This window comes from Hypanus sabinus, chromosome 17, assembly GCF_030144855.1.
Source record: "Hypanus sabinus isolate sHypSab1 chromosome 17, sHypSab1.hap1, whole genome shotgun sequence".
Taxonomy (NCBI): domain Eukaryota; kingdom Metazoa; phylum Chordata; class Chondrichthyes; order Myliobatiformes; family Dasyatidae; genus Hypanus; species Hypanus sabinus.
Genome location: NC_082722.1, coordinates 31,782,001 through 31,795,238, shown reverse-complemented (window position 1 = coordinate 31,795,238; position 13,238 = coordinate 31,782,001). Strand labels below are relative to the sequence as shown.

The 13,238-nt window shown below is 42.2% G+C and overlaps 1 long non-coding RNA gene across 1 annotated transcript; it reads left to right on the top strand.

The window, feature by feature from the left end:
• Window positions 1–850: 850 nt before the first annotated feature.
• On the top strand, window positions 851–12,591 carry LOC132407171 (uncharacterized). The gene is made up of 3 exons (XR_009516390.1): window positions 851–1,027; window positions 4,684–4,797; window positions 12,428–12,591. It is a non-coding gene; the product is annotated as an uncharacterized LOC132407171 (long non-coding RNA).
• Window positions 12,592–13,238: the final 647 nt, after the last annotated feature.

Below are 13,238 nucleotides of genomic sequence, written 5' to 3'. Positions count from 1 at the left end.
GTTTCTGCATGTCCTTGAGAAGGTGCTGAAGGGAACCTTCGGTTTATGGTTGTTCGTAGCAAGATTTCTAATTGCACCTCAGGGCAAGGTGGAGAGATTTATGGTTATGAAAGTCCTTGGTATGTGTGATTACTGCTTTTTGTAATGTATCTGCAACCCAGACAGGTTGTGTAAGTGGCAAACAAGGGCAGAAAATTCTGGAAAACAAGAAGGGCAGCATCATTGAAGACAACAGGTTGGTTTACATTTCGGACATGAACACTCTCGTCGGAACTTTCCTGAAAAGGTGCTGATGGTGAAGTAATGTGAGAAGAAATTTGTGAATGTTTCTCAAAAGGTGTAGTGGCCGGGGATGTCCTGGCAGGAGCAACATAATTCCATTTGCTTCTCTCCTGTCTGCTGGATCTACATTTGCCAAGGATAGGTCTTCGAAAGGTTATCAGCTCCAACACAGCTACTCAGCCCAGAGCAGAGCAAAGCTTCCCAGCCTTCAGCAGAAATCCCTGCCACACAATTGTTCTGAACAATACCCAAGAGTGCCACTAGACCTAATGGCTGCCAAACTCTCAAAGGCTTAAATGTCTCTGATATTCAAAAGCATTTCAAACTATTGTAAAAAACCACATTACTTGAAATAAAATAATTTATGCAAACAAATTTTTCTTTTAAAAAACAAAGTAAAACACAAGTAATTTTAGTTAATTAGAGGAGGGGAGGGATGAACTATCTACCAAGAGGTCAGAGACATCTGTATTCACACAGGAGTGTGAACTTCAAACTAGTTACAGAGAGAAAGCCTGCCAGATGAATATCAACCTGTCAACATTTCTGAAAGAAATCAAGGTTAATGTATTACTAATTAACAACAGAGGGATTCAATTGTGTCTATTTTTACAGAATGAATATTTCTGACTTCCTGGCAGATTCCAGGTCAGAGCAAAGAGATAGTTCTACACCCTGAATTGTGATTCCTGAGCACTAATATTAATGGCTGACACATGGAAGTTATGGAATGTTGAATTTCCAGGTAAGAACTTTTTTAAGTGAGCTGAAACATACCCAAACCTGGTGAAGGTATCTTTAATGTAATGAATAATGAGTAAAATTGTTTTTATAATGCTGGTAATGCAGAACAAAGTACCTATGCAATTATGGGAATACTGCAATTTTTTTCAGTTTATCAGAAGACTTTAAGATATTCGCTATCTTACTACTTGTTTTGTCATGCCCTTCCATTCACTCCCTAGGGTTCTGTCATGATGGATTTATCGACACCTAATCACCATAGCAACCTTGGCCTCATTCTGCCTTTGAATTTTTTTTAAAGAGGTACAACAGGGTAACAGGCCCCTTTGGTCCAACGGGCCTGTGTTGCCCAATTGGTCCCAGCTAGAGTTAAAATAGAATGCCCTAATGAATTTAAATGCCTATCAGTATTTATTTAAGTAAGAGTTTGTTATGTGCATAATTGGGTGGGAGAGGGGAGAGAAAGTATGAATGAATGAGAGAGAAGAAAGTGATCTATCAGGCTGTTCAATGTACCTGAAGTAATGATCTTAAAAGTCCACTAGTTCACATTTTGATCATTATTCTGTGCAATGCAGTCCCTGGATAGAAAAGCAACAACTTAATGAAGGTACTTGCCCAACGTCAATCTCAATGGTTGAATGATTCAGCAGTTCCTTTGAATATCAGAGAGTGTATACAGCATACAACCTGAAATTCTTACTCTTCACGGACACCCATGAAACAGAAGAAACCACCAATGAATGACAGAAAAACGTTAGAGCCCCAAACCCCCCTTCCCATGCACAATCAGCAACAAAGCATCAAACCCGCACCCACCCCGCTTGTTCCCGCAGGTAGCATCAGCACCCACCAGCCACCAAGCAAGCAATAGCAAAGAGTCTATGATCTGCAGTCCAACAAAACCATTGTTCACCTAACCATAGGCTCTCTCTCTCTCTAACCATCATCAAGGGAGACAGAAGCCTCACCCCTTCCACAGCGAGAAGGTAGATCACTGTTTCAGTGTCACAGTCCGAGGCGATGCTTATTCAAACGCACCCAACTCGAGAACCAGCAGACTCTTCCCTCCCACCCCTGTCGACAGAGTGTGGTCACTCGAGTGCTGAGGCTTCCAACGGCTGCAGCCGCTGCATCGATGTTCCGACTTCCTGTGATGCTTCGGTAGGCGACGCCGGCGAGAAATCGAGCCGGGGGGCTGCCCGACAGCACACATCTTCCAGGCCACTCCTGGAGACATCAAAAATGGCCGGTCACTGAGCTCTGGGAGCAGGAACCCACCGCCAGGAAGAACTGCAGTTTGAGTGAGCTGTCGATCACAGACTCCGACAGGACTCCAGCCACCTTGAAAAGAGAGGAAGAGACTTTAAAGACAGGTTTTTAAGCTGTTTCACAGAGGAGCTCGAAGATCACCCTCTGACTCCATCTTGGCTCCTCCACCTAGTCAGAGGCATTAACTAACCTGAAGATGACTAAAAAATATTGAATGTTACTGCAAATTTGAAGGTGAATATATTTTTTTGCAACGTCTACTTTTTGTTTTGACATGGTGAACTATGGGATGATTCATTCATTCCTGCCAACTAATCCCACATTTAATTGAGAAAACTTGGATATTTTCGATTGACAATAAAATATTAAATATTATCTATTACTGGTTAATAGTTCTCTAATACAATTAGATGGACTTTTAACCTCAAAATCTACCTCGTTATGATCTTATGCCCACCTGCCTACGCTGCACTTTCCCTGTTGCTGTTGCACTTTATTCTGCATTCTGTTGTTCTTTTATCTTGTCCTACCTCAGTGCACTGTTTAGTTCACTTAATAGACATAATCTGTATGAACAGTATGCAAGACAAGCTTTTCATTGTACTTGGTACATGTGACAATAATAAACAAATTCCAAATCTGCTTCAAGTTATACAATCCTCATGTAGGCAACTTGCTTCAACAGGAGCAGAGTCATGCATAGATAAAGTAGGTTTTCAATCATGCATTCACTCCAATTAAGCAAATAAAATTAGCTTGAGAAGGAGGTGTTTTCCTTTTATTCTTTCTGTATTAGGAACAGATCTTGAGAGTGTTTCGGATTTATTCGGAGGGAGAACTGCTTCAGAAATCTGTTCTTTTTTCAGACTTAAAAGCCCAAGTGGTCATTTTCCAACCTAGCAGCCGCTGTGGGAGTCCCACCATGGGACACATCAGAAATCCACATCAATCTAGCAGTAAAAGCACTGGAAATCTGTACCTTTTCTAAATACTTGAAGTTAATTGGAATTCAAGATGTCCTGCCTTTCAGTTTATTCTATCACGGCACATTTGAGGGAGATGTATCTGGTTCAGATTTTTCGAAGACAAATCCTTTTCCATGACACGGTCCCAAATCTCAGCCTGCCAGATTAATTTTTCCCTTTGGTCGTATCCATTTCATTGTTTGTTTTGGTAACCTTTGATCTTCCTGCCACTAAGTGCTCCCAGCCTTAATGATCTATTTTGAAGGATTGTATTCCGCTGTTCTGTGCCTTGACTTGTCTGGATTAGCTCCAAGCATATTCCACTGGATTCTCAATAATGCGTTGTAGAGTGCATCGAGCAACCTCATGGTGTCTTTATAAACAGCTATACTTCTGCATTGTAGGGTGTGATAGAGAACACAGACAAATTGTACACAAGTGTTGGGTAACTTTGGTGGATAGCTCTTCAAAACCAACAAGCATTTTTGCTTATTTTCAAGATAAAAATAATATAATCACCAACTTATTTTAACTATGATTTTGTCGGGGTTCATGAACCCTTAGCAAGACATGATGCACCTTCATGTGTGCAACATAGGTAGCTGAAGTAAAGAGATTTCAATGAAAACATTTGAAGCAGTAAATAACTGAGGCAGTAAATTAATAATAATTTTGAAATGAGAAACAGTCAGGCCTGACTGGATTGCATCCAACACTGCATATTGTGAGAAGTTAATGAATAAATAGCTTTGGCATTATTAAACATAATTAACAGAAGTGTAAAATGCCAAGCAGGTGTGTATGTAGATCAATCAAGCAGAGGCACAGATCTTCCTAACTAAGACACACAAAATGCCAGAGGAACTCAGGAGGTCAGACAGCATCAGTGGAAAGGAATAAAGAATTGACATTTTGGGCTGAGATCCATCACTAGTACTGGAAAAAAAGGGAGTAAAAACCAAAATAGCAAGGTGGGGAGGAGTACCAGCTAGAAGGTGCTAGGTAAAGCCAGATAAGGAGGTAAGTAGGTGGGTAGGAGAGTGGGGGGGGGAATGAATTGAGAAGCAGGGAGGCACCCAGGGCATGCATGCCCTTTTCTCACTGTTATCATCAGGTAAGAGGTACAGAAGCCTAAAGGCACACTCTCAGCAAGTCAGGAACAGCTTCTTCTCCTCTGCCATCCGATTCCTAAATGGACATTGAACCCTTGGACACTACCTCACTTTTTTTAACAGATAGTATTTCTGTTTTTTCAATGATTTTTAATCTACTCATTATGTATACTGTAAATGACTTTATTATTATTATTATTATTATTATTTCTGCTAGATTATGTATTGCATTGAACTGCTGCTGCTGCTAAGTTAACAAATTCCACATCACATGCTGGTGATAGTAAAGCTGATTCTGATTCTGATAGGTTGAAAAGGTAAAGGGCTGAAGAAGAAGGAATATGAGAGCAGACGTGAGCAGAGCATGGGAGAAAGGGAAGGAGGAAGAGACCCAAAGTGAGCAAGTGCGGAGAAGAGAAGGGGTAAGAGGTGATGCACCATCAATAACTCAGAGATGGGAGGCAAATGATAGGCTTTTATTAGCTGCAAGAGACCACGATTAGCAGCAAGAGACCACCACACAACATCCTGGAGACTGAGGGAGGAGCAGTGCCTCCAATCGCCTTTATACAGGGGTCTGTGGGAGGAGCCACAGGAGCAGTCAGCAGAGGGGCATGTCCAGACAGGTATATGTAGTTCACCACAAGAGGGGAGCCAGAATAGGGAATGGAAGAAGAGAGAAGGGGAGGAAGAGAAATCAATGTCCATGCTGTCAGGTTGAAGGGTTTCTTACTCTTATGGAATAACGTCCTTCCTGAAAAGGGAGATCACTCTACTTGGCTGGTGAGACTTTGGCTGTGAAATGATCTCAGGTTCTGGGGCTTCCTCTGTGGTGGTTATAGAAGTTGTCCCTGAGACTGCAGGAACTGATTTGGACAGCTCTGGACATCTTCCTTCCCCAACAACTGGCTCTGCTCTCCTCAAATGATCAATGTGTCATCTCCAGATGACATCAGACACAATCTGCACTTGTCAGAGAGTGGAGCAGTTCTCTTATTAATCTTTCCAAGTACCCAGTTTTGATCACCTCTATAGTCTTCTACCAAGACCCATTGTCCAGGAGTGAAACATTGAACCTCCTTGTTTGAGGAAGCCTCAATTTGCCTCAGCTCTTTGTCCTGCATACTCCTTCAGAGATTGGGTTTGAGGAGATCCAAGCGTGAGTACAAGGGACGACCCAGGAACAGCTTAGCTGGTGAGTTGTTGGTTGTGGAGTGTGCTGCATTACAATATGCAGGAGGAAGCTGGCAAGCTTCTGACTCGGTGTTGGTGTAGTATGTTCTGCTGACATTGTGCGCAGAGCGTTCTTTAGGCTCTGGACAAACCTTCCCACCAAGACATTTGCAGCTGAGTGGTACAGTGCAAATATAATACAAATGTAACACTTACCCAACAGGCTGGTATATGTCTAGGGGAAAAAGGGATCCAGCCACTCTCCAACCCACCTCCCGTACACGCAGGTGCTGTGAGAATCGAGTTTACGCCTCGAGCCCGCCAACAGTATCAAACCCACAACAAATACCGTTATGAAATACACTTTAAAGAGTTTACTAAAATTAAACAGAGTAGTAAGCAATACAATATATATACACAAGGAAAAAAACAAAAGGCGCCACTTATCAAAGTTCAGTCTGTTTAGTGCACTCGTTGGAGCTCAATCAACGAACCAATCGACCCATCCGGCCGTCGCACCTGGGACCACCCCGGTGGTCTTACGAGCAGTCCAGCACACGTCCACCTTCTTCAGTGTCTTCCTCGGCCTCTCCCAAAAAACCCGCGAAAACCCCTCCCCCAAGTTCCCAGCATCACAAGACACAATGACATTCCCCATTGATTAACAAATGAATACAATTACCATATCAGCCATTCTAAAGTGAAACAACGGCTAGAGAAACACTTATCCGACAAAGAAACATTCCTACTTGTAACAAACCAAAGAGGCCATTTTGAGTAACATACCCAGGACATTGTACACTAATTTTCAGGAATGACTCAAACTGTTCTGCAACAAACTGTGGTCCTTTGTCATGGACTAAGTGTTCAGGAACACCAGTCCTTGAGAAGAGGCTACTCAGCACATTAACAGCGTGCAAAGCTGCAGTGGAGGCTATTTGGAACACATCCAAACTTTTTTCAGCTGCATTCACTATCACTAAGAGTCCATCAGCATCTCCATGAGTAGTTCTCGTCTTGAATTCGATCTTGTAATTGTGTCCTCTAAGAAACAGAGCCCATTTCTGCATGTGTGCTGCTGCTGTTAATGGAAAACCCTTCTGTGGTTTGAAAATGGACACCGGTGGTTGATGATCAGTAATGAGGTTAAATTATGGGAGAGAATTTAACCTCATTACTGATCATCAACCACTCCCATAACAACCCAAGCTAGACTCAAGACCGCTCTGTCAATCAGTGTGTAATTTTTCTCTACAGCCGTAAGGGAATTTGATGCAAAGGTTACAGAGCGTTCACTTCAATCACTCATAGCACATGATGTGACTGCACATATACCATAAGGCCAGACATCACAGGCAGGCTTCACTGGACAATGTGGTTCATAATATGCAAATACAGCATCTGACATCACCATTTCCTTTTGCCTTTTGGAAAGCCACCTCACACTGTTTTGTCCATTGCCATTTCTTCCCGATCTGTAGTAATGAGTTCAAGGGATGGAGCACAGTGGCCAGGTTTGGCAGGTCCATTGCTTTGCACCAGAGTGCAGGTGTAGAGGCTACTCCAAAAATTCCATGCATTCAAAGTGGATTTATTATCAAAATTCACATGCAGCAAGCAATCCTTAAATTCATTTTCTCCATAGACAACCACAAAACAAAGACCCGTTCAAAGAAAAGTGTCAACACCCCCTCCCACATGTAAAAACAAATTCTGCAAACAATAACAAGAACATCAACAAAAACGAATGAGTAAAAACACAGAATATAAAACACAAAATTCACTCAGCTACGTGTTCATTATCTGCAGGCCACCCCGATTCAATGTCACCCAAAAGAGCAAAGTAACAATAGAGAAAGGAGCGACTAAGAGCTACAGTCCAATCCACAAACTACAGACACAGAACTTTGGAACCATCTGCTGACAACATCAAGGGAGAGAGGAACCACTCGGATGCTGGGGCTTTCCTCTGGCAGTAGCGAGCAGAAGACTGGTAGACGGTGCTGAACACTTGCTGGCTTTCCGCACCCACTTTGATGTTTTCAATTTTCCTTGATGCTTTAAGAGAGAAATGGAGTCGATATTGGGCTCATGCCCCATCTTTGAGCTTCTTGGCCTCAAGGCCACTCACCTCCCAAAACCTTCCTGGAGATAGCAATGCACCAGATCACTCAATCGGCCCAAAAACCCACCATCAAACCATAGATCTCGGGCTCCATCAGTACCAGAACCACATTTAAAGGAAAAAGACAACCTAAACGAAGAGAAAGAAACAGTTTCATGGACCATCTGGAGACTTTTGCTTGTGGTAGCCTTGTTCACTAGCTATTATAGCGATAAAGCCTTTTGTGAGTGTTTCTAGTGAGAAATACTTTGAACTCTTCTTCCATCTCCATCAATAGGTAGACCTCAGCTAAGTCCACTTTGCTAAAGTGTTTTTTTTGCAGAAAGGCTTGCAAAGATATTCTCTATCCTGCCTGGGCAGAGGGTATTGATCTACTTCCAGTACTGGGTTGATGGTGACCTTAAAGACCCATCCTTCTTGGCTGCAGGGACCACTGATGCTATACGTGGGCTCCACTCAACCTTGGAAAGAATTCCTTCAGCCTCGTGCTATCTAGCTCACTGGCTACTTTATCCCAGATGATATAAAGAACTGGACTAGCTTTTTCCAAAACTTGGATGTGGCATTTTCATCTAACGTTATTTTACCCTTGGTATGTTTGAGCTTTCCAGTGCCAACCTTGTTGTGGCATCATCCACTGCATTTCTTAGTTCACTTTCAGTTGGATTTATTGCAGGGGATGTGGCATGCAAATAGTGGATGGAGTTCCAATCAATTTGTCGTTGCCTCAGCCAATCACATCCCTACAATGGGGGCCATCCTGCTTTTAGACAATAGACAATAGACAATAGGTGCAGAAGTAGACCATTCGGCCCCTCGAGTCTGCACCGCCATTCTGAGATCATGGCTGATCATTCACTATCAATACCCAGTCCCTGCCTTGTCCCCATATCCCTTGATTCCCCTATCCATCAGATATCTATCTAGCTCCTTCTTGAAAGCATCCAGAGAATTGGCCTCCACCGTCTTCCGAGGCAGTGCATTCCACACCTCCACAACTCTCTGGGAGAAGAAGCTCTTCCTCAACTCTGTTTTAAATAACTGAACTCTTATTCTCAATCCATGCCCTCTGGTACTGGACTCTCCCAACATCTGGAACATATTTCCCGCCTCAATCCTATCAAATCCTTTAATTATCTTAACCGTTTCAATCAGATTCCCTCTCAAGCTCCTCAATTCCAGTGTGTACAAGCCCAATCTCTCCAATCTCTCTGCATAAGACAGCCCTGCCATCCCAGGAATCAACCTAGTGAATCTACGTTGCACTGCCTCAATTGCCAGAATGTCCTTCCTTAAACCTGGAGACCAAAACTGCACACAATATTCCAGGTGTGGTCTCACCAGGGCCCTGTACAAATGCAAAAGGACATCCTTGCTCTTGTACTCAATTCCCCTTGTAATAAAGGCCAACATTCCATTTGCCCTCTTCACTGCCTGTTGCACTTGCTCATTCACCTTCATTGACTGGTGAACTAGGACTCCTAGGTCTCTTTGCATTTCTCCCTTACCTAACTCTACACCGTTCAGACAATACTCTGCCCTCTTGTTCCTGCTTCCAAAGTAGATAACTTCACATTTATTCACATTGAATGACATCTGCCAAGTATCTGCCCACTCACCCAGCCTATCCAAGTCTCCCTGTATTCTCCTAACGTCCTCTTCGCATGTCACACTGCCACCCAGTTTAGTATCGTCAGCAAACTTGCTGATACAGTTTTCAATGCCCTCATCTAAATCGTTGACATAAATCGTAAAGAGCTGTGGTCCCAATACTGAGCCCTGTGGTACCCCACTAGTCACCTCCAGCCAGTCCGAGATACACCCATTCACTGCTACCCTTTGCTTTCTATCTGCCAACCAGTTTTCTATCCATGTTGAAACCCTGCCCCCAATGCCATGAGCTCTGATTTTACTCACCAATCTCCTATGTGGCACCTTATCGAATGTCTTCTGAAAATCTAGGTACACAACATCCACTGGCTTACCCTCGTCTAACATCCTTGTTACACCCGCAAAAAACTCCAACAGATTAGTCAAGCATGATTTGCCCTTGGTATGTTGTCCTTGGTTCCACCATCCTGCTCAATGATGCTGCCCTGGCAGGCGAATCAGTCGGTGCTGGGTAAGTCAAAACCATATCTCTAGATGGGAGTAGGAGACTCTACTTTGAGGGTCATGGTCTCAATCTTTTTCTGGTTGACTCTGAATCCAGCTTGACCACCAAAGGTATATAGCTGCTGAGGTTTCTCTTGCATGCACTAGTGTGTGTGTGTGATTGTAATATGAGGTCATCCACAAAGCTAAGGTCTTCTAACGTAGAGAACAGATTCCACCTAATGCCTCTCTGCTTATCTTTCATTGTTTGCCTCATAATCTGGTCAATCACCAGGTTAAATAATATCACCAACATCACACAGCCTTGCCTGATTCCTGTCTGGACTTCAAAGCACAAATTGCAGTCCCCAACTATGCAGGTGAAGTTAGCATAAAAACTCTAGATAAACTGGTCAGTGTTGCAAGGGATCCCGTATGATCTGAGAATTCATCAGAGGCGCTCCCTGTGGGTGCTATCAAAAGTCTTTTCGAAGTCCACGAAATTCACGTACAGTTGTCTCTACACTGTTACGCAGCATCTAGTTGACACAGCCTCTGTTGCTTCTGAAGCCAGCTTGCTCTTTCATCAAGCACACATCGGCAACATCTGTAATCCATTGGACAATGACTTTGGCGAGAATCTTGCTGGGCACTGACTAAAGTGTAATGCCACGCCAGTTGTTGCAATCACTTAGTGCTCCTTTCTTGGGGATCCTAACAATAACTCTCTTTGCCCAGTTCTTGGTACTTGGCCCCATTCCCAGATATAGTAAACAGTGGTTGCAGGATGGCTGCTGCAACTTTTGGTTCAGCTTTGAGCATTTCAGCACTCAAATTGTCATGTCCCAAAGCTTTGCTGTTCTTTAATGATTTAATTGCAGCAACAATCTCTTCTTTCTTGGGTGAAAATGTGTTGATGTCGAGATCCTCTGCTGCCTCTTGTATGTCAGGTTCGTCATTTGGTGGTGGTCAGTTCAGTAATTCTCTGAAGTACTGTGTCCATTGGGCATCTTGCTCTTTCTCAGTTGTCATAAGCAAATCATTCTTATTTCTCAAGGGAACATTAGGTCTGGCTTGGAATTTTCTGCATAACAATTTTGAAATCTTGTATATATTTCCTCGATTGGCTGCTGCTTTGGACTCCTCTGCGAAGTCTTCATGTAGACTCTCTTATCCTTCCTTTAAAGTCTCTTCATTTTATTGCTTGTTTCAGTTTATGCTAGTTGAAGTTTCTCCTTAATTTGTGTTGACTTTACATCTTACACTTTCTTCTTAATATTCCATCTTTCTTCTAAGGCTTTCCATGCTTCCTGCTGAACCCATTCTTTGTTCTTCCTAACTAGACAAGCTCTCCTGAAAGACGGATGCAATCTGTTCCCACATAATGTCAATCCTCTCTACTGACACATCCTCCTCAAGGCCTTGTAAGGCCTGGAATCTGTTCTTCAGCTGAATGGTGAAGCCAGATCTCTCATTGGCATTCTAGTGCTTTTCAACATCAAAATGTCTTTGTACGTCTGTTCTTTGTTGCTTCTGTAACAATTTTTTTTTTGATCAGTCAGGGTTGTTAGCCCTGAGCTGGATCCCCATATCTGGAGGACCACTCTTAATCTGGCCTCAACTATTTGACTTGCACGGCATGGGTGACCCTACCAAGAGTCAAAACCTAAGGCAACATAGCTCTCCGCATCATTGAGGCACACAACCCTCTAAACCCCACGTTATCTTTCTGATGTAGCCAACCATGTCCGCTTTTTAAAAAGTTTAAAATGAACCCATGAAATTGGTCCATTTTCAGTCTTTATTTTTAACTCGAGCGTCTCTCTTCCCTTCTGAAATGAAAATTGTGCTGTTCTCCAACAGGTAGGTAGTTGTCTCGGGATTGTCTTAAAACTTCCTCACTGTCACTGTTATGTTTTGTAACTCTAGAAACTAATCATTAAAAAAAACACGGCAGCCAAGAAATGTGTCTACTTAGTTTTATTTTCTTTAGCAAGACGTACACATATGATGTGGTGCTATAATGATGTATAGCATTCACATACTTTTATATATAACCCATAATGAATTATATAAACAAACAAAAGAATGTTTAATCAAACAAAATATTTACATATTACTCAAATATTGCTGAGATATTAAATGCACTACACTATACACATTAATTGAATTTGTGGTTGGTAACAGTATTACAGATAATTTGGTATAAGACCTGTGCACGTTCATTGATGCTGGAAATCACCACAGCACCCAGCTTAAGAAAAGCACTGTACTACACAGGGAAAGGACATCAAACGTTATGGTTGATGGGTGCAATGGTTGAGACTGATATCTTCATGGTTTTCACAAATTGCAATGCTATTCACGTTATAAAACCTTTCTGTTCAAAGATAGGCAGTTCTAGAATCCCACTAAAGCATTATAAATAGAAGTAAATGGCTTTGAGATAAAGATGGGTTTTGAATTCACTGTCAACCTTTTGACATCAGTGAAAATGCTGAACTGTATGTACTTTATTGATTTTTTTCACTATATTGTATATGCAAAAGTTATTTAAGAAGTTATTTAAAAGTTTCATGCAAACTGAAAGTGGATAAAAAGCTATATAATCTGGCATATTTTAGTCCTCTAGAAGGCATTCTCATTGGACTTTGTTGCAGCCTTTCAGAAGCCTGGCTTCAGCACCTGTTACTTTCTTGCATTGGAGACTGATGGTGTGAAACTGGAAAAGACTGTGGAGAAATTCATTCGGATGGTTCCACAGTGCATGAATCTCCATTGATATGGTTAATGTAATGCTCATTATTTTCATTAAAATTTATGTTCCTGCAAAAGCAGTTAAATTTAAAGTCTCACTCATAGACCTACTGCCAAGGGACTGTCAGACAGTTTGGCAACAGTCTCAAAAGAAACTGTAAGTGATCAACAGACAGTGCCTCAGCACATCTCAGAATTTTGCACGTATGTGGTGGGAAGTGGAAATCTAGCTTCACACTGAGAGTCAGATACTGTCTACTCCACCATCCGATGGCACGGCCAGTCCAATGGCTGCTGAGAGGCTCTGACAAACTTTGCAACAAGTTTTAGCTGGAGAGGGTACGTACTTTTACAGTGACCCTCACTGCTAGAATAGATTCAAGATTGTTTAATATCGATTCCAATGTACAAGTTTAAAATAGAATTAAGTAATTGTTACTCCAGATCCAATGCAGCACAAAAAAAAGATAAAGAACACTTTAATAAAAACAGAATTTATATAAATACATTGATTGTATGTATATAAAGTAACATTGGGTACAGAAGTGTCTGTACATAAGTGAAGCACTTTGGTCCCATTGGCTGTGTTAAGTCTAAGGAAGACAATCTCCGGCCCAACCAAACATGTGAGACTGAGGTGCAAGCCTGCCCCAAAACCCCATTTGTATGGATGCTGCATGATTCGTTACCCTGTTACAAATACCACAAAATAAC